The following is a 20,346-nucleotide window of genomic DNA, read 5'->3' as shown; positions in this document are numbered from 1 at the left end:
TTCGAGGCGGGGAATATTCGAGGCGGGGAATATTAGTGGCAGTAATTAATATGCGCAATATTCATGTTGCGCATATAAAATTCTTAGTCCGTACCCCGAGCCCCGAGTTAATATATTAGTGTAAAACCTGTCAGATATACTTGTGGCCCGGAATAATAATAACAAAAACAGCAGAGGTGTTCACTGAGGCGTTTTGAGTATACACATTGGTCCTGTCTCATGAGGCGCCTAGAATACTTACACAAACCTTACAGGACATATTATACACTACATCTACACCCAACATTTATAAATATACCTGAAAACAACATCATATATACCTCAGCTTTCTCTGAACACAAGCCCAAGTGAGATAACGTATTTTTGGGGTTCATGTTATTAATTTCAACTCTGTGACTGGTAGCCTCCACCACCGACCCTCTCTCGCCCTGCTCTGGAAATATGAGTAAAACTGACCAAATGCCTTGCGAAAAAGCTGCTATACCCAGATGGACATGTCACTTACCCATTTCCTCCACGTGTACAAAACAATACTGTAACTATGGACATGTCACTACCCATCTCCTACACGTGTGCTAAACAACGCTTCAACGATCAAGACATGTCACTAACCATCTCCTCGATAATACAAAGCTCCATAACTCTGTGTGTACTGTCCCTATAACAATCAACACAGTGTTACCAAGACCTCCCCCTCCACAACGCTTCCAACTACCTAGACATGCCACTGACCGTCACCACATACCCTAAACAATGCACTAACAATGTAGACAGAGCAACGACCCATTTCTACTTGTCCCAAACAACGCTACCTGATAGAGCGGGTGACATTCCTCGATGGTCCGCCTTGGCTCACGGTATTCAAGAAAAGCGACACAGAGGAGAGCGAACAGTATCGTACAGTGAGAGAATCAAGTATCTGATTCCCGAGTTGTTGACGAATAACAGTATACATCGCAGAACGGTTGAACCATTCGACACACGCCTGTAGTCTTGGTAACGCTTCCATTATCATCCGCCAGGTTTCATTATATTTTGGCCAAAGCTGGGATGATACTAGAGTCTCTCGCTTTACATAATATGGGATTTGTGATACTGGGCTGGTGACCTTAATTTTACTATTACACACACACACACACACACACACACACACACACACACACACACACACACACACTGTTCACCGTAAAACTCTAGATCAAAACACTTGTACTATTACTAACTACGACTACTATTGTTACTACTACTACCACGACGACCTATACCATCTCTTTCCTGCCGTGGCGTGAGTGACTTCTCCAGTAAAACCAAAATAACAATCCTACCCATAATAAAACCAAATCCTTCACACGTCCTCAGCCAACACCCCTCACTTACACGAATTACCCAGAGTTTATCAGTAATAGGTGAGGCGCTATTATCAAAAGTTATATCCCTGGCGCACCTGTATGTTTATTATGGCGTAATATACGACCCTGGCGCACCTGTATGCTTTATAATGGTGTAAAAGACGACCTGTCGCTCTTGCATCATCTACGCCTGTTATTAATGGCGTTCCTAACTCCTGCTTTCCTATACCCGCCACGACCGCTAATATAGCCTGGGAAAACCTTCAGCTGTCTACACCTCTACCATCTACACCACTAATCCTCCACCCACCTACACCTCCCCTCCACCCACCTACACCTCCACTTCACCCACCTACACCTCCACTTCAACTACCTACACCTCCACTTCAACTACCTACACCTCCCCTCCACCCACCTACACCTCCACTTCACCCACCTACACCTCCCCTCCACCCACCTACACCTCCCTTCCACCCCACACTGCATCTCACACCTCACTTCACTTCACCCACCTACACACTCCTCCACCCCACCTCCGCCCCACCTGCCTCCCCTCCACACCTACACCTCCATGCCCATCTACCTCCCACCTCTTGCTTTAACCACCTACACCTCCCCTCCACCCACCTACACCTCCACACATCCTCTATCACTCAACAAACACCCATAACATCGACCCCACAAGTCTACAACATCCCCACAACTCTACAACATCCCTACAACTCTACAACATCCCCACAACTCTACAACATCCCCACAACTCTACAACATCCCTACAACTCTACAACATCCCCACAACTCTACAACATCCCCACAACTCTACAACATCCCGACTCTGTATCCCCGACTCTACAACATCCCCACAACTCTACAACATCCCCACAACTCTACAACATCCCCACAACTCTACAACATCCCCACAACTCTACAACATCCCTGGCTCTACAGCATCCCCCCACAGCTCTGCAACATCCCCTGTCTGCTTGTCCCCACAACTCTACAACATCCCCACAACTCTACAACATCCCCACAACTCTACAACATCCCTACCATTTCAAAGTGTGATTCTCAAACACCTAGCCTAACCTAACCTAACCAAACCAATTAACACCCCCATGACAACCACAAAATTACAACCTAACTTAACCCAACCACAGACCCTTAAAACAACCATAACTCCTTAAAAACAATTATATATTATCCTGAAACAACCACAATATTACAACCTAACCTAAACCTAAACTAACCTAACCCAACCACAGACCCTTAAAACAACCATAACTCCTTAAAAACAATTATATATTATCCTGAAACAACCACAACATTACAACCTAACCTAAACCTAAACTAACCTAACCCAACCACAGACCCTTAAAACAACCATAACCCATTAAAAGAATCATATATTATCCTGAAACAACCACAACATTACAACCTAACCTATCCTAACCTAACCTAACCCAACCACAGACCCTTAAAACAACCATAACCCATTAAAAAGAATCATATATTATCCTGAAGCAACCACAACATTACAACCTAACCTATCCTAACCTAACCCCTAGCTTTCTTCCCTATCTAACCTGTCTTGGTTATATCCTGGACCGTCCTCGTGTCGGATGCGATGACGGCTGGCTCTCACTGCCTCATGTCCAGCAACACCACCCCCCCCCTTTAACACTGTCATCGCCCCGTTTACGAAGCTCTGGGTCCCCAATGGTCCCTGGAAATAAACCTTTTACCGACCCAACCGCACCCGCCAAAAAAGCCCTTTACTGCTGCTAGCATCCATCCACTACAGCTCCTTACACCACACTACCAAAACCCATCAAAGTACTTCAACATCTACCACAGTTCCTTCACCACCCTCTACCACAGTCCCCTCACCCTCTACCACAGTTCCCTCACCCTCTACATACAGTTCCCTCACCTTCTACCACAGTTCCCTCACCCTCTACCACAGTTCCCTCACCTACCACAGTTCCCTCACGTTCTACCACAGTTCCCTCACCCTCTTACAGTTTCCTCACCTACCACAGTTTCCTTCACATTCTTGTTCCTCACCTCTACACTTGTTCCCTCGCCTTCTACCACAGTTCCCTGCCTCACACATTCCCTCTACAGTTCCCTCACATTCTACCACAGTTCCCTCACATTCTACCACAGTTCCCTCACCTACCACAGTTCCCTCACCCTCTACCACAGTTCCCTCACCTACCACAGTTCCCTCACCCTCTACATACAGGTCCTGAGCCATCACCACATCCACTTTGACAGACATTTCACGACGGTGAAACACCCAGCATCCTCTACACCGCCACTTTCCTTCCATTCGTTCCGTTCTCTGGTGTACCGTTCTAACAGTCATTACTAACCCTTTGGTATATCCAGCTACACTTTCCTTTCCATTCCGTCCCCTCTCCCACTTCCACTCGACGCCTCCCCATTGTTGCCGCTAATGAAACTTTCAAGACCCAGGTGGTCAGTAGTTGTTATTAGGCCCAATATCATTATTCACCTCCCCCCACTCTCTCTCGCACCTGAGCCCCGGTGATGGTCGACCCGCTTGTCAACACACCTTTCCCACCTCGGGATCCATGTCAAGTAAACATACAGGTAACAAGAACCACCGGATTCCTCGAAATGTAAACCCCGGATATATACACGAGTACAAACAGCCCCCCAAAGATTCTAAGAACTTAAGGTACTCACCCAAGAGAGGGGCAGCAACCTATATCTACTCCCAGGTAAGCGCGCGCGCGCACACACACACACACACACACACACACACACACACACACACACACACACACACACACACACACACACACACACACACACACACACACACACACACACACACACACACACACACACACACACACACACACACACACACACACACACACACACACACACACACACACACACACACACACACACACACACACACACACACACACACACACACACACACACACACACACACACACACACACACACCATGAATTTCTCAATACCGTGACCCAAGTCGCTTCTGCTCTCGCGGCGACAGCATTTCAACCACCAGTGATGTAAGAGCGATTAACAACAATCTCATTCTAACATTTTCCACGTGAGGTTTATAAATTCTCTAAAGCATGATATCTGGCCATACATCGAGCTGTCAGGCGAGTTAATTACAGGACACAGCAACAAGACTTACATCAACATCACCAAAATCACAACACTTGCTAAGACCTGAAACATCCTGAAGAAATCATCAATAAAACGTACATAGCAATAACCACAAACATGTTTTCTCCTGTCCTCTGAAATCTTACGACTGCGGGAAAAAAAGTTATGGTAGTTTTTCTTGGGTCAAGCAAGAGACGCGCTAGAGACCCCACAACCAGGTCAGTCAGCAGATATACGATTAGCAGAGCGACCAACTAACTAATGGTGATGGTAGCAGTGATGGTGATGATGGTGGCGGTGATGGTGGTCCGGCGGCATAACTGTGTCGGGGTCAAATGTAAAAGAAAAAAGGTATTGCAGCTTTAATAAGACACCACCCAAGAAGGTAAGAAAAAGGGCGAAGAGAAGACCGTAAATAATGGACACTTCACAAACTGGCTTCCCACACCCATGCACACACCGGACACTCAATCACACCGACTTCCTTTAAAGCGTTGTAACTTTTAATTTCCTGATGATGATAATGTAACTATACGTGGAGGTACAAGAAGAGATGGTGGAGGTATAAATCTTTCTTCCCACACGCTAACATAAAAAAAAAAGACGGAAACTGACAAAAACAAATGAAAATTATTATATAAAAAGAAAAAAAAAAATACGTACCTTAAATGTCATATCTACATCCATAACTGTCTCACCTCCCTACCCGGACAGCGAATATTTAACCCGAGTATTATATATCCACACGACGGAAGAGAAATGGCATCCATAGGGTCAACAATATAGGTCAAAGAGAGAAAAAAAATGTGGCCACCAGGTGAAATCAGGTCAGAGTATGTATACAGCGGACGAACAGGCAAGGCGTGTGTGTGTGTGTGTGTGTGGATATGAAGGAGGGATTTTGGTGGAGCTGTGTCTGTGTGTGTCGGTGAGGTAAGATCAACAGTGTGGAATGTTGATGTATGTTACTGTTAACGGTAACACCCAGATATTTCGTCTCAAGTTTCTGTTAACGACGCACCAAAATACCAGCGGCTCCGATCCCGGCACAGTAGACGTAAACAAGGAATTGATGAGTTCAAACAATCGCAAATCTCACCAGCAGCTTTTTTTTTCTCCTGGTAAACGCTACTTCTATTACTACTACTACTATTTGTTTTCGAAAGTACCACTCCTAGTTACTGCTCTACTTCTTCCTAAGCATCGATACTACCTCTTGTTTTAGCAACTATAATACTAGTACTACTAATACAGTTTCGCTACTACCACTACCACTACTTTCGTAAACTTAAACTTGTTTAAACTAATCCTACAGTTTCCTCAATTACCAATACTTTTCCCGCTACTTACTACTACTACTACTACTACTACTTCGCAACTACTAACCACAATACCTTACGTTACTTACAATTACTTTTTCGCTACTGCCACCACTACTGTCCCCACCAATCCTACTTTTTTTTCTCAATTACCAATACTTTTTCACTACTTACTACCACATTTCTGCCTCTATCACTACTTTATTTGGCTATTGCGATCACCTTTTCTCATTCCATCCTAATTTTTCTCAACATCCACTACTTTTTTCCCACTACTACTAATACTATTCATACTTATTTCCTCACTCATGTAGGAACGCGACTGAAAGTGAAGAGGTTTTGTATATTCAGGAAGAGTTACTTGGGGACATGAGCTCCCTAGGTCACATACGGGGTCATGAGTGCGGGATGAGGTGTACTGTTCGATGACTTATTTTGTCTAGTCTGACTATTTTTCCCCTTTTAATCTATGTTACTATTGTTATTATCATTAATGTTATCATCATCATCATCATCATCATCATCATCATCATCATCATCATCATCATCATTATTATTATTATTAGTAGTAGTAGTAGCTCTTCCTATGATGGCGATCACGCCATGGTGTGCAAGAAAGGGGGCTTCATATGCATGAGGCATGACGAGGTAAGGGATCTCACAGCAAATATGTTGAAGGAAATTTGCCGGGATGTCATGGTAGAACCGACCCTTCTTCCTTTGGATGGTGAGATCTTCCAACACAGGACTTCAAACACATCTAATGAAACCCGTGTGGACGTCAGTGCTCGAGGATTCTGGACGCGAGGACAGCGAGCTTTCTTCGACATCAGGATTTTTGATCCCATGGCCGCATGTCACCGTAACCTAGCGCTCGATGCTGCACATAGGAGGAACGAGAACGACAAGAGAAGGGCATATGGGGAGAGAATTCAAAACGTTGATCAAGGCAGCTTCACTCCTCGAAGTTGCTCACAACCTCTGGTGGGATGGGACCAAGTGCAAGATGTTTCTACGCCAGACTCGCGGAGGTGATCTCCGAGCAGAAGCAGCAGCCCAGAAGTTACGTTACAGCCTGGATGAGATGTCGACTGTCTTTCTCTCTCCTTCGGTCGGCTTTGCTCTGCGTCAGGGGAACGGGAGCTTCTGCCCCAATTCCGACAACTGCTGCTGATATTGGCTATGAGGCTACAGTCACTGAATGCCGCATAGATCTGCGGCTCAACTAATTCAACACAGATAGGATAGCTACTTATGTATTAGGATATTTAATATTAAGGAAATAATATGGTGGCGAAGGTGTGGCTATTGGGGGCTGGCTGGAGGCCACGTAGTAGTAGTAACATTATTATCATTACTGTTATCATCATCATTATTATAATCGTTATTATCATTACTATCGTCATCATCATTTTTATCATCATCATTATTACCCATCATTGTCATAATATTAACATGATTATTATTTCCATCACTAAAAACAGTACAATAATCAATTTCATTATCATACTATTATCACCACTAGAGCGACCAGAGGTAACCACAGTACTTCCTTCTGGCTGAGTCATGACCGAGTAAGAGTCAGTTTGCAGACGAAGTCTTTTATGACGACATTAACAGACGAACAGTGATATTGTTTTAAAGTTTTGTTTTTGCGTCTAATATTTTTTTTATCATTCACATTATCGACAAGTATGATTTTGCCGAGTGAATGTATGATGATGATGATGATAATAATAATAATAATAATAATAATAATAATAATAATAATTATAATAATATAACCTCAACAATCATCACCCTACAACAAGTCACTATCGCAATTATCACCTCAGTAATTACACTTCAACAGCTACTATTTCTCTCACTACCTTGTCTGACCTGGCAAGAAGGATCTATATGCAGTACCAATACAAGCGAGGTCAAATGTCGACCTTATACGAGCACTAAAGCCAAAACCAAATGAAGCCAAATTAGCAGGTAACGCAGCCCACATATGACAAAGGTCAAAGGTCTCGGTGAAAATATAATGGTTTCTCAGCCCTGGTGATGTATATATGGAAATACTGTACTCTGGTGAATCTAATGGTGATTCACTGACATAAATTCAAGACATGAGAGAGGGTGAGTCGCGATCACTTCTACAGCAGGAGTGAATATCTAAAATTGTGTTGAAAAAAGAGACGGAAACCAATAGCAGAGGATTGACAAGAGAAAATACGGTGGAAGACTGAGGAGATGTGGCTGACTTATGTAAACCAAGATGTGATGGTCACCTACCACCACACGACCAGGTGGAGGTGATGGTCACCTACCACCACACGACCAGGTGGAGGTGATGGTCACCTACCACCACACGACCAGGTGGAGGTGATGGTCACCTACCACCACACGACCAGGTGGAGGTGATGGTCACCCACCACCACACGACCAGGTGGAGGTGATGGTCACCTACCATCACACGACCAGGTGGAGGCAGGATGGTCACCTACCACCACACGAGACCAGGTGGAGGTGATGGTCACCTACCCACCACACGACCAGGTGGAGGTGATGGTCACCTACCACCACACGACCAGGTGGAGGTGATGGTCACCTACCACCACACGACCAGGTGGAGGTGATGGTCACCTACCACCACACGACCAGGTGGAGGCGATGGTCACCTACCACCACACGACCAGGTGGAGGTGATGGTCACCTACCACCACACGACCAGGTGGAGGTGATGGTCACCTACCATCACACGACCAGGTGGAGGTGATGGTCACCTACCACCACACGACCAGGTGGAGGTGATGGTCACCTACCACCACACGACCAGGTGGAGGTGATGGTCACCTACCACCACACGACCAGGTGGAGGTGATGGAGAATATGGATTAAAACTGAAAAAAAACTACTATCTATAATCCAGGTTCAAAGCTTCACGCTCAGACTACAGTACAAAACTACTGTATTATCAAGAACTATGGTCGAGAATGAACACATGAACAACACAAGATGAACTTTGAGTTGCGGCTTTATCTTGAATTCAGAGTATGAGCAACACTTATCTTCCCCTGGCTGCCCTGCATGAGGTATAAAAATTACCATAAAACTTTAAAAAAAAAAAAAATAAACTGTGTATTCTTGAACCAAGCAGATGATGACGAGATTACTGGGAAACGGCTATAAATGGCTCTTGTTGACGATCACTGAATGGTGTTTCTGTTATAACTGCAGCCAAGATTATTTTATTTTTCTTTTCTTAATTTTTTTGGGGGGGTAGAGAGTAGAGAAAGAAGGGATGAGAGAAGATTAGAGGTGGGAGAAGAAAGTTAATAGTTCAGAAATTGAAGATATTTAGGAGGACGTAGGAGGCAGGCTGACCACCTTTCTACGGGTTAATAGTGTGTTAGGGATGCGTCCTGGGTGGTTGCTGGTCGCTCTGTCGGCACACTCACCAACTTGACGGAGGGTGTTTATGATACCCACCCCCCCTCCCTCCCCCCCCAACTTCCTGAGATAGACCACAGCAACAGACACACACACACACACACACACAGTCATACCTTATATGGTAAAAATAATACTTTTTACTTCCTATATTTATCTTCTAAGGTGAGAGAGAGAGAGAGAGAGAGAGAGAGAGAGAGAGAGAGAGAGAGAGAGAGAGAGAGAGAGAGAGAGAGAGAGAGAGAGAGAGAGAGAGGACTGTTCCAAAAAAGAAGTTTATTTGAGAAAAACTTAAGATAATTACACAGTTGCGGATAATTAAGGTAAATGGAGAAACTTGGATAGCCCTGAGAAAAATAGGATAGTTCTGGGTAAATGAGGTGGGGAGAAAATCGTGTAAACAGAGGGGAGAAAAAAAAGACTTTCTTGTAAAAGCAAAGTCAAACTGTGAGAACTTGTTTGAGAGAGAGAGAGAGAGAGAGAGAGAGAGAGAGAGAGAGAGAGAGAGAGACTGGATAAACAAGAAAGGGTGACGAAATAAACTTTAAGAGGAATAAAGTGAAAGAGAAGAAATTTTTTGATAACCCGAGGAAGAAAAAGAAGAAAAATAAATAAAAGGAGCCATCATAAAGAGGGGAAGGAGAAAAGAAAGTTCGATAAAGCTAGGAAGAGGAGAAAGCAACAAGAGAATGTGTGATAAACGTGAGACGATAAAAAGATTGAATCACAGGAGGAAGCAGAAGAAATGAAGAGCAAAGGGTAAAAAAGAAACACGAAAGAAGGAAAAACAAAATAGATAAAGAGAAGCGAAGACCTTAAGAAGATAAACAAGGAATTAGAGGAGAAAGCACAAGAGTAGAATAGAGATGCTAAGAGGAACTAGAAGAAGCAGAAGGTGAAGAGAGCCAGGTATAGGAGACCTGGGGGGAGGAAAAGGAGGAGGCACGACTGTCAACACTCAGGTCCCACCCCGTCCACTCAACACATCCAACCACTCCCTCAAACACCTCCCCCCACCAACCACTCACTCGAACACCTCCCCCACCAACCACTCACTCGAACACCCACCTCCCCACCAACCCTCCTCAAACACCTCCCCCACCAACCACTTCCTCAAACACCCACCCCCCACCAACCACCCTCAAACACCTCCCTCCCCACCAACCACTCCCTCAAACACCCACCCCCCACCAACCACTCCCTCAAACACCCACCCCCCCACCAACCCTCCTCAAACACCCACCCCCACCAACCCTCCCTCAAACACCCACCCTCCCCACCAACCACTCCTCAAACACCCCACCAACCACTCACTCGAACACCTACCCTCCCCACCAACCACTCCCTCAAACACCCACCCCCCACCAACCACTCACTCGAACACCTACCCTCCCACCCACCCTCCCTCAAACACCTCCCCCCCACCAACCACTCCTCAAACACCCACCCCTACAACACTCCCTCAAACAGCTTACCCCCCACCAACCACTCCTCAACACCTCCCCCAACCCCTCCCTCAAAACCTCCCCCCCAACTCCTCAAACACCCACCCCCCACCAACCACTCACTCAAACACCTCCCCCACAACCACTCCTCAAACAGCTTACCCCCCCCACCCCACCAACCACTCCCTCAAACACCACCCACCAACCACTGCCTCGAATACACACACACACACACACACACACACACACACACACACACACACACACAGTACTATCACAAACGTGGATTAATAATAATAATAATAATAATAATATATAATAATAATAATAATAAAATGAATGGTTAAAAAAAACACAAATTCAATACCAAAAATATAACCAAACAAACAAAGAATAAGACACATACATATTAACACAAATAACCGTATATAAATAAAACTGAATAATTTGGGAATATATAGAACATTTTTATGGTTAACCTTTCCTACAGGAGTGACGGAGAATATGTGTGTGTGTGTGTGTGTGTGTGTGTGTGTGTGTGTGTGTGTGTGTGTGTGTGTGTGTGTGTTGTGGTGTGTGTGTGTGTGTGTGTGTGTGTGTGTGTGTGTGTGTGTGTGTGTGTGTGTGTGTGTGTGTGGGTGTGTGTGTGTGTGGTGCGTGTGTGTGTGTGTGTGTGTGTGTGTGTGTGTGTGTGTGTGTGTGTGTGTGTGTGTGTGTGGGTGTGTGTGTGTGTGTGTGTGTGTGTGTGTGTGTGTGTGTGTGTGTGTGTGTGTGTGTGTGTGTGTGTGTGTGTGTGTGTGTGTGTTGACGTACACGTGTTAAAATATTGTACAGCACCGTGTGAGGTTCAAGCCTATTAAATTTCCTGACCCATGTCTCCATGTCATGTCTCACACCATGTCATGTCCACACCATGTCATGTCTCACACCATGTCATGTCCCACACCATGTCATGTCTCACACCATGTCATGTCACACCATGTCATGTCCCACACCATGTCATGTCCCACACCATGTCATGTCCCACACCATGTCATGTCCCACCATGTCATGTCCCACACCATGTCATGTCTCACACTATGTCATGTCCCACACCATCATATCCACACCATGTCATGTACCACACCATGTCATGTACCCTGTCTACACATGTCATGTCTCACACCATGTCATGTCCCACACCATGTCATGTCCCACACCATGTCATGTCCCACACCATGTCATGTCCCACACCATGTCATGTCCCCACCAATCATGTACACCATGTGTCACACCATGTCATGTCCCACACCATGTCATGTTCACATGTCATGTCCCACCATGTCATGTCCCACACCATGTCATGTCTCACACTGTCATGTCTCACACCATGTCATGTCCCACACCATGTCATGTCCCCACCATGTCATGTCCCCACCATGTCATGTCTCACACTATGTCATGTCTCACACCATGTCATGTACCACACCATGTCATGTCTCACACCATGTCATATCTCACCATGTCATGTCTCACACCATGTCATGTCCCACACCATGTCATGTCCCACCATGTCATGTCCACACATGCTCCCACACCATGTCATGTACCACCATGTCATGTCTCCACCATGTCATGTCTCACACCATGTCATGTCCCACACCATGTCATGTCCCACACCATGTCATGTCTCACACCATGTCATGTCTCCACACTTGTCCATATCCCTCATGTCCCACACCATTTCATGTCTCACACCATGTCATGTCTCACACCATGTCATGTCCCACACCATGTCATGTCCCACACCATGTCATGTCACACCATGTCATGTCCCACACCATGTCATGTCTCACACCATTCATGTCCCACACCATATGTTCCACACCATGTCATGTCCCACACCAAGTCATGTCTCACACCATGTCATGTCACACCATGTCATGTCCCACACCATCATGTCCCACACCATGTCATGTCACCATATCATGTCCCACACCATGTCATGTCCCACACCATGTCATGTCCCACCATGTCATGTCCCCACACCATGTCATGTCCCACACCATGTCATGTCCCCACACCATGTCATGTCTCACACCATGTCATGTCCCACCATGTCATGTCCCACACCATGATCATGTCTCACACCATGTCATGTCCCACACCATGTCATCATGTCCCACACCATGTCATGTCTCACACCATGTCATGTCCCACACCATGTCATGTCCCACACCATATCATGTCCCACACCATGTCATGTCTCACACCATGTCATGTCCCACACCATGTCATGACCCACACCATGTTATATCTGTAACCTTGATTAATTATCTTCTTCCTATACAGTACATCATTACAAAAATTAACAATCTATTTATCATTAATCACTACCATTTATATCATTATTATAAACCACAACTCTACATAAACAAAGACGCTCAAGCAGGGACCCCTCACTCGCACTAGGAACAACAAGATGGCCGACTTGACTTACCGGCGTCGCTCGGCGTTTAAATACGCACAAAAAATCGCCCCGACGAAGCTACACGACACGATACCTTCCATCTATGCGACTCAAGACCTGTAGAGGGAATATGGCGTCTACCTGGACCTGTTAACTCATATACCGACATCTAATTATCAGAGGCATGTGTATTGTCTAAGTTCTTCTATCGTATAATATGGCTTCAAATACGTGTCTAAGTTCTTCGATTGTATAAGGCTTCTAATACGTGTCTAAGATTTTCTATCGTATAATAAGGCTTCAAATACGTGTCTAGTTCTTCTGATTTGCATAATATGGCTTCAAATACGTGTCTAAGTTCTTCGATTGTATAATAAGGCTTCAAATACGTTTCTAAGTTCTTCGAGTGTATAATAAGACTTCAAATACGTGTCTATGTTCTTCGATTGTATAATAAGGCTTCAAATACGTTTCTAAGTTCTTCGAGTGTATAATAAGACTTCAAATACGTTTCTAAGTTCTTCGAGTGTACAATAAGACTTCAAATACGTTTCTAAGTTCTTCGAGTGTACAATAAGACTTCAAATACGTTTCTAAGTTCTTCGAGTGTATAATAAGACTTCAAATACGTTTCTAAGTTCTTCGATTGTATAATAAGGCTTCAAATACGTGTCTCTAATAATAAGACTTCAAATACGTCTAAGTTCTTCGAGTGTATAATAAGACTTCAAATACGTTTCTAAGTTCTTCGAGTGTACAATAAGACTTCAAATACGTTTCTAAGTTCTTCGAGTGTACAATAAGACTTCAAATACGTTTCTAAGTTCTTCGAGTGTATAATAAGACTTCAAATACGTTTCTAAGTTCTTCGAGTGTATAATAAGACTTCAAATACGTGTCTAAGTTCTTCGAGTGTATAATAAGACTTCAAATACGTTTCTAAGTTCTTCGAGTGTATAATAAGGCTTCTAATACGTGTCTAAGTTATTCTATCACATAATAAGACTTTTAAGTCCGTCTTATTCAATGATCGTTTAATTTTAGGTCACACAACGACACGTGCTAACCTTGGTGTGTGTGTGTGTGTGTGTACGTGTGTCTGTGTGTGTTATAAAGAATCCTTCAATATCCGCTTGCTAGGGATGATCCATATGATGTCCTCAATGTAATCTTACTGTAAAGTGTACACACACACACACACACACACAGAGTGACCCCCCCCCCCGGTACCATGAACGGCTGCAACATCTCATAAAAAGTTCAACACCCGCGCTGGATTTTACAGTGAGGGGGAAGTTAGTCAAGCCAGTCTCAATGACGATGACTGATGTGGCGGTGAGCAGGAGGCTGATTCATTACTAGTGATCCATCTTTGGTGATTCAGAGACTTGTGATCAAGACCGTGTGATTCGAAGCTTCTGATCAAGAACAGTAGGTGATTCAGAGAACAAGTGATCCAGTAATTCGTCTCAGGTGATCCGACGGGTGGTTTCATGGTAGGTCGTATCAGTTTATAGAAGAATCATATGAGAGTAACTAAGTGACAGATGACAAGTGAGTGGTAGTGTTGGTGGGTGACAAGTGAATGGTGTGCTGGTGGGTTACAAGTGAGTGGTAGTGTTGGTGGGTGACAAGTGAATGGTGTGCTGGTGGGTCACAAGGGAGTGGTAGTGTTGGTGGGTGACAAGTGTGCTTTTGGCAGTACTAGACATCTACTTCAGGTTAACATAGGCAAAGGGATTGAGAGGGACTGAGACTTTAACATCGATATATTTGCATTTACATTTTCTCCCTTTGTATTAATTTTGTTTTCTGTGCTTGTATTTTGACACATTTGATTATTAACACGAGCGTGCATCAACTACAAACTAATCATATACTGTACCTGGCCCACAAGTAATATTGACAAGTGTGTGTGTGTGTGTGTGTGTGTGAAGAGATTCAGCATCGGATCAGATGCGCATCTTAAGCCTTTGGCAGACTCAGAAACCATGTCTTCAGCTGCAGGGAGCTGAAATTATCTACAAAGTTACACGTATATCGAGCAATGGTCCTCCCCACCCTGCTATATGGCAGCGAGACATGGGTCACATACAGGAGGCACATCAAGGCACTTGAAAACTTTCACCAACGTTGTCTACGTTCCATCCTCCGAGTTCGCTGGGAAGACAAGAGAGCAAATGCCAGTATTCTTGCTGACACCAACTGCAGGAGCATTGACGCAACCATTATCCATGAACAACTACGTTGGACTGGCCATGTTACCCGCATGGACGACAGTAGACTGCCAAAGCAGCTACTTTACAGTCACCTAACGAATAGTAAACGTAACGCTGACGACAACTGAAAAGGTATAAGGATAGTCTTAAGACGAACCTGAAAAGGTGCCAAATCGACCCCCTCACCTGGGAGACGATTATTCCACACCGTAACGCTTGGAGAATCACCACACAAGAAGGTGTCAATACTTTCGAGTTAGCCTGACTTCATAACGAGGCAGACTAGCGCAAACGCCGGAAAGACACTGCCGCCGCCCCTCCCGCACTAGATGTAGCCCCCCACATGTGCAACTTCTGTGATCGACCCTGCCGGTCCCGTATCGGCCTCTTTAGTCACTTCAGAACTCACTAACCTAGGTGACATCCTTAATAACTCATATCAATGTATCATAGCTGGATGATCGTCATTCTTGATTCCGAGTGACAGCAAAGTAGTAGTAGTAGTTGCAGATATTGACTATGAGGCAAGTCACTGAATGCCGCATAGATCTGCGGCTCAACTAACTCAACACAGCTAGGATAGTGTGTGTGTGTGTGTGGGTGTGTGTTTTTTAGAAGTTGGTGCGTGCGTGTTTTAGTGAAAGTATATAAACAAAAGTACACTCCCCCAACGTCCCTACACTAAACCCCACCGCTGTGAGTATCGTCCAGGGCATCACAATACCACCGAGTCGACCACAGTCAGGTGTGAAATTAATCTTAAGCAGAATCGAACTCTCTCGTGTCACAAAAATCCACCACATTATACAGCGCGGTTACATTGAGGCGGTGCATTGTGTGGTTACCTGGGGATTGTACTCCACTGAAAACTTCCGCGTGTGACAATGTTCTTGGAGGTAAGATATTATCATAGGCTATTGGAGGAAGACGAAAAATTTAAACAACCTTTTTTTTTCCTCCGTTGAAATTTCCTTGTTCGCCTGAGATGATAACAGTCATACACATTTTCTGAATTACACGGAACACCTTCTCTTATATCTCAGGTTATTTCCACCGCGAGACAATAGCATAGGCTGCCTTCTGTGTGACGTTCACAAATTAGGGAGCTGGTCTACGTGACACCTACCTGTGTTATATACTCTCAGGCAATAAATAAAAGTTTCAGTGAAACAACTCAAGTCACAATAACACGGTCCCCGATACTTAACAAAACAAACCTTAGTGTCTGTAGTATTAATAGTCTCAAGACACGCCAACCCGAAAAAATTATTTCAAATGTGTTTTCTGAACCAAGGTATCCCATTAAAATATCCCAATAACACTGTCATTAGTAGTAATGTCGCATCATGGTTACGCTAACAGCTGGTCCGCACCAGACTACCGCTTACTCTTACCAAAACTGGAAATTGAAAGAAAAAAAAATCTTTCTAACAGAATCTTGCGATCATCCATCTATGGCACTAAAACTTCTCGGTATACAAGTACAGTATATAACGCCTTGGTATACTTATATACAACTGGATGGCATAGAAGTGTATATATCTCCTTGATATACTAAGTTGTTGATATACTATTATAAAGGTACCGTTCAGCCCCTCTCTCTGGGGCCCGGTGTACAGTATAGTACTGTAAGTATATTAAAGAGTTGTTGGTCCCCAGGTTGTGTGGCTGGCCTGATCATGTCACCGGGGATTATGGCGTCACCTGACATACCATGGAGACCAGCGTCAGCGGATGAAACCACCTGACTGCTGCACTCTGGGTCACACTACTACTACTACCTCTTGAGAAGCCCAATACCGCGTTCCATTATATACATACTCAGGTAAGATCAAATATCACCATGGTCATAGACACCCATGGTTCAACACTAAATTATTATTATTATTATTATTATTATTATTATTATTATTATTATTATTATTATTATTATTATTATTATTATTATTATTATTATATTATTATTATTATTCCTGTGACTATTATTATACTTACTTTATTTTGCTTTAAATCACTAAAACCTTCCCAGATATGGTAATTGTTACTGATTTCTCCCAATAACACTCATTAAATAGTTCAATAAATCAAAGAAAACATGCGCCATTAAGAATTAAAAAGTCCAATTAACCAGAGGTGCGCCGTTTAGTAGCACTCAAGGGCAAGTACAGACGCAGTACACCCTGCGGTCAATGCTGCCGCCATGACAAGTTTATTTCTTAATACTGCGAGTACTGCCAACATCTCATGGAGTAATGAATGCGTAAACTCACATCTCAAGTGAACTGTGCGGCATTATGTATTTATAGTGTAAATGTTGTCTTGAACAGTGTGTGTGTGTGTGTGTGTGTGTGTGTGTGTGTGTGAAAGCTCTTTTAAATTTAGACATGAGCGGGCGTAAAGACATAGAGTGACACAGATATAATGTTCTACTGGTTATGATGATCCAGTAATGATCTATTCATGAGGACTACCAGCCATCAAGCAACTCTGATAAGGAGAGTCGCTCAACTGTGGTCAGGTAAAACACAGGTGAACTTCTTACGTTACTCTAGGAAGTACCGACACAGTAACCCTCACAACAACGAGTGGAACAAGCTTAGCAACTTTGTAGTAAGTGCTGGGACGCTAGAAAGTTATAAAAGTAGGCTAGAACGATTCATGGATGATAGAGAGTGGTTATAACTCTCGACAGGAGCTGCCATGCACAGGCCAACCGGTCTATTGCAAACTCCTTATTTTCTTATGTTCTTACCTCGAAGGTTGTCAACAATGTATATCACCTCCACCGTCATCATCAGTAAAACATACATAAACTATTGTCACAAAGCTACATCAATGATTGTGTCAGCCTAGAATCGGAAAACTTTCAACAAATATTTTTCTCCCACCCCATGGCAGAAAATTGAGAAATCGTATCTTGAGGTAAGTATCTGTGTTAAGTAGTGCAGCACGAACTTACAAGGAGTCCTAACACATGTATGAGACTTACCTTATGCCACATGTCCACTAGCTACTGGCTATTACACCTTCAATATTATTCTTTAAATATATAGAAATTATCCTATTAGGACAAAATGTATACTAGTAATGTTATGATGTGGTGACGTTACACAGGAGACCACCATCCACCCTCAACAGTGACAATTATCCCAAGTTAGGGGTGACATCAACTGCAATAGTCACCCAACCTAATATAAAACATTTCAGCTTCAAAATACAACAGATATACATTATATAAACTGACTTACCAACAGTACACACGAGTCCTGTCACAACATTACTTACCTCACCTTACACCTCGATCACCACCACATGACAAGTAATAATATATTCCCCGACTTAAAAGTTTCAATGGTGAAGAAAAAAGTCATAAATCAACAAACAGAAAATGTGACAGTGGGAGGAATGGTGCACATTTCACTACCACTAAGATGGGCATGTTCTCAGTCAAGTCGCTGCATATAAAAATATTGTACTTTATATTCATCCGAAAGGGCCCTTAGTAGAGTTCAAATTTTACACATTTTAAAGAAAAAAAAAACATTTGTAAAGTAGATCGATTCAAACTTAATATAATTATTCTTACAAAATTTTATCATACAAGTGAATTAATTTGTAATTTTCAATGAGGTAAATTAGTTTGATAGATTTTTTTTTTCAATGACTAAGGTAGCAAGGAAAGTGTGCACCATCACCCTTTACCTTAGCATGTAGTGTGTCCCCAAGGTGTAGTACAGTATACAAGGTGTCCCCAAGGTGTAGTACAGAATACAAGGTGTCCCCAAGGTGTAGTACAGTATACAAGGTGTCCCCAAGGTGTAGTACAGTATGCAAGGTGTCCCCAAGGTGTAGTACAGTATATGTTTAGTACAGTATACAAGGTGCCCCCAAGGTTTAGTACAGTATACAAGGTGTCCCCAAGGTGTAGTACAGTATACAAGGTGTCCCCAAGGTGTAGTACAGTATACAAGGTGCCCCCAATGTTTAGTACAGTATACAAGGTGCCCCCAAGGTTTAGTACAGTATACAAGGTGTCCCCAAGGTGTAGTACAGTATACAAGGTGTCCCCAAGGTGTAGTACAGTATACAAGGTGTCCCCAAGGTGTAGTACAGTATACAAGGTGTCCCCAAGGTGTAGTACAGTATACAAGGTGTCCCCAAGGTGTAGTACAGTATACAAGGTGTCCCCAAGGTGTAGTACAGTATACAAGGTGTCCCCAAGGTGTAGTACAATATACAAGGTGTCCCCAAGGTGTAGTACAGTATACAAGGCGTCCCCAAGGTGTAGTACAGTATACAAGGTGTCCCCAAGGTGTAGTACAGTATACAAGGTGTCCCCAAGGTGTAGTACAGTATACAAGGTGTCCCCAAGGTGTAGTACAGTATACAAAGTGACAAGATACTAAGGGTTGGGTGCCAGTTACTTACCTCAGCACAACGGGCCGCCGCCAGGTACGTCTCTCCCCCTTCACCTACCTGCCAACACAAAATGACCAATAATTACCAACAGACATTCACACACTCATCCGATTATGGTCGTTAGATAAGAATTATTACTAAATTGTTGTGTCATTGTGTGTGCATGGCTGCCTGTGTGGTTTAATATTCAGCCCGGTGTGGGTGTCACCATCTGTTACCCGTGTAGAGGTCCGCTTCACAGCCTGAGTTAATAAACTATGCGACTACAGGTGCAAAATTAAGTGTTATATTCAAGTGCGGTAATATAAATTCTCATGTGAGTGTATTATCTGTGAGATCATTAACCTACGATACCAAGAGCAGTAACTAACACGTGGTGACACCATCATAAATGTAATGTCTAAATTACCACAATAGTGTGTGTAGAGCGCAGTCATTATTCGGGAACATCAGGTTAAAATTCTAAGTACGTGTTTGTGGATCAAAATGACCGGAGAGCTCAATGAGGTCACCGCTGGATAAAGTATACTT

Source organism: Homarus americanus, unplaced genomic scaffold (genome assembly GCF_018991925.1).
Source record: "Homarus americanus isolate GMGI-L3 unplaced genomic scaffold, GMGI_Hamer_2.0 scaffold26022, whole genome shotgun sequence".
In the NCBI taxonomy this organism is placed as follows: Eukaryota; Metazoa; Arthropoda; class Malacostraca; order Decapoda; family Nephropidae; genus Homarus; species Homarus americanus.
The sequence above is the reverse complement of the archived record's forward strand: the minus strand, read 5'-3'. Positions refer to the sequence as shown.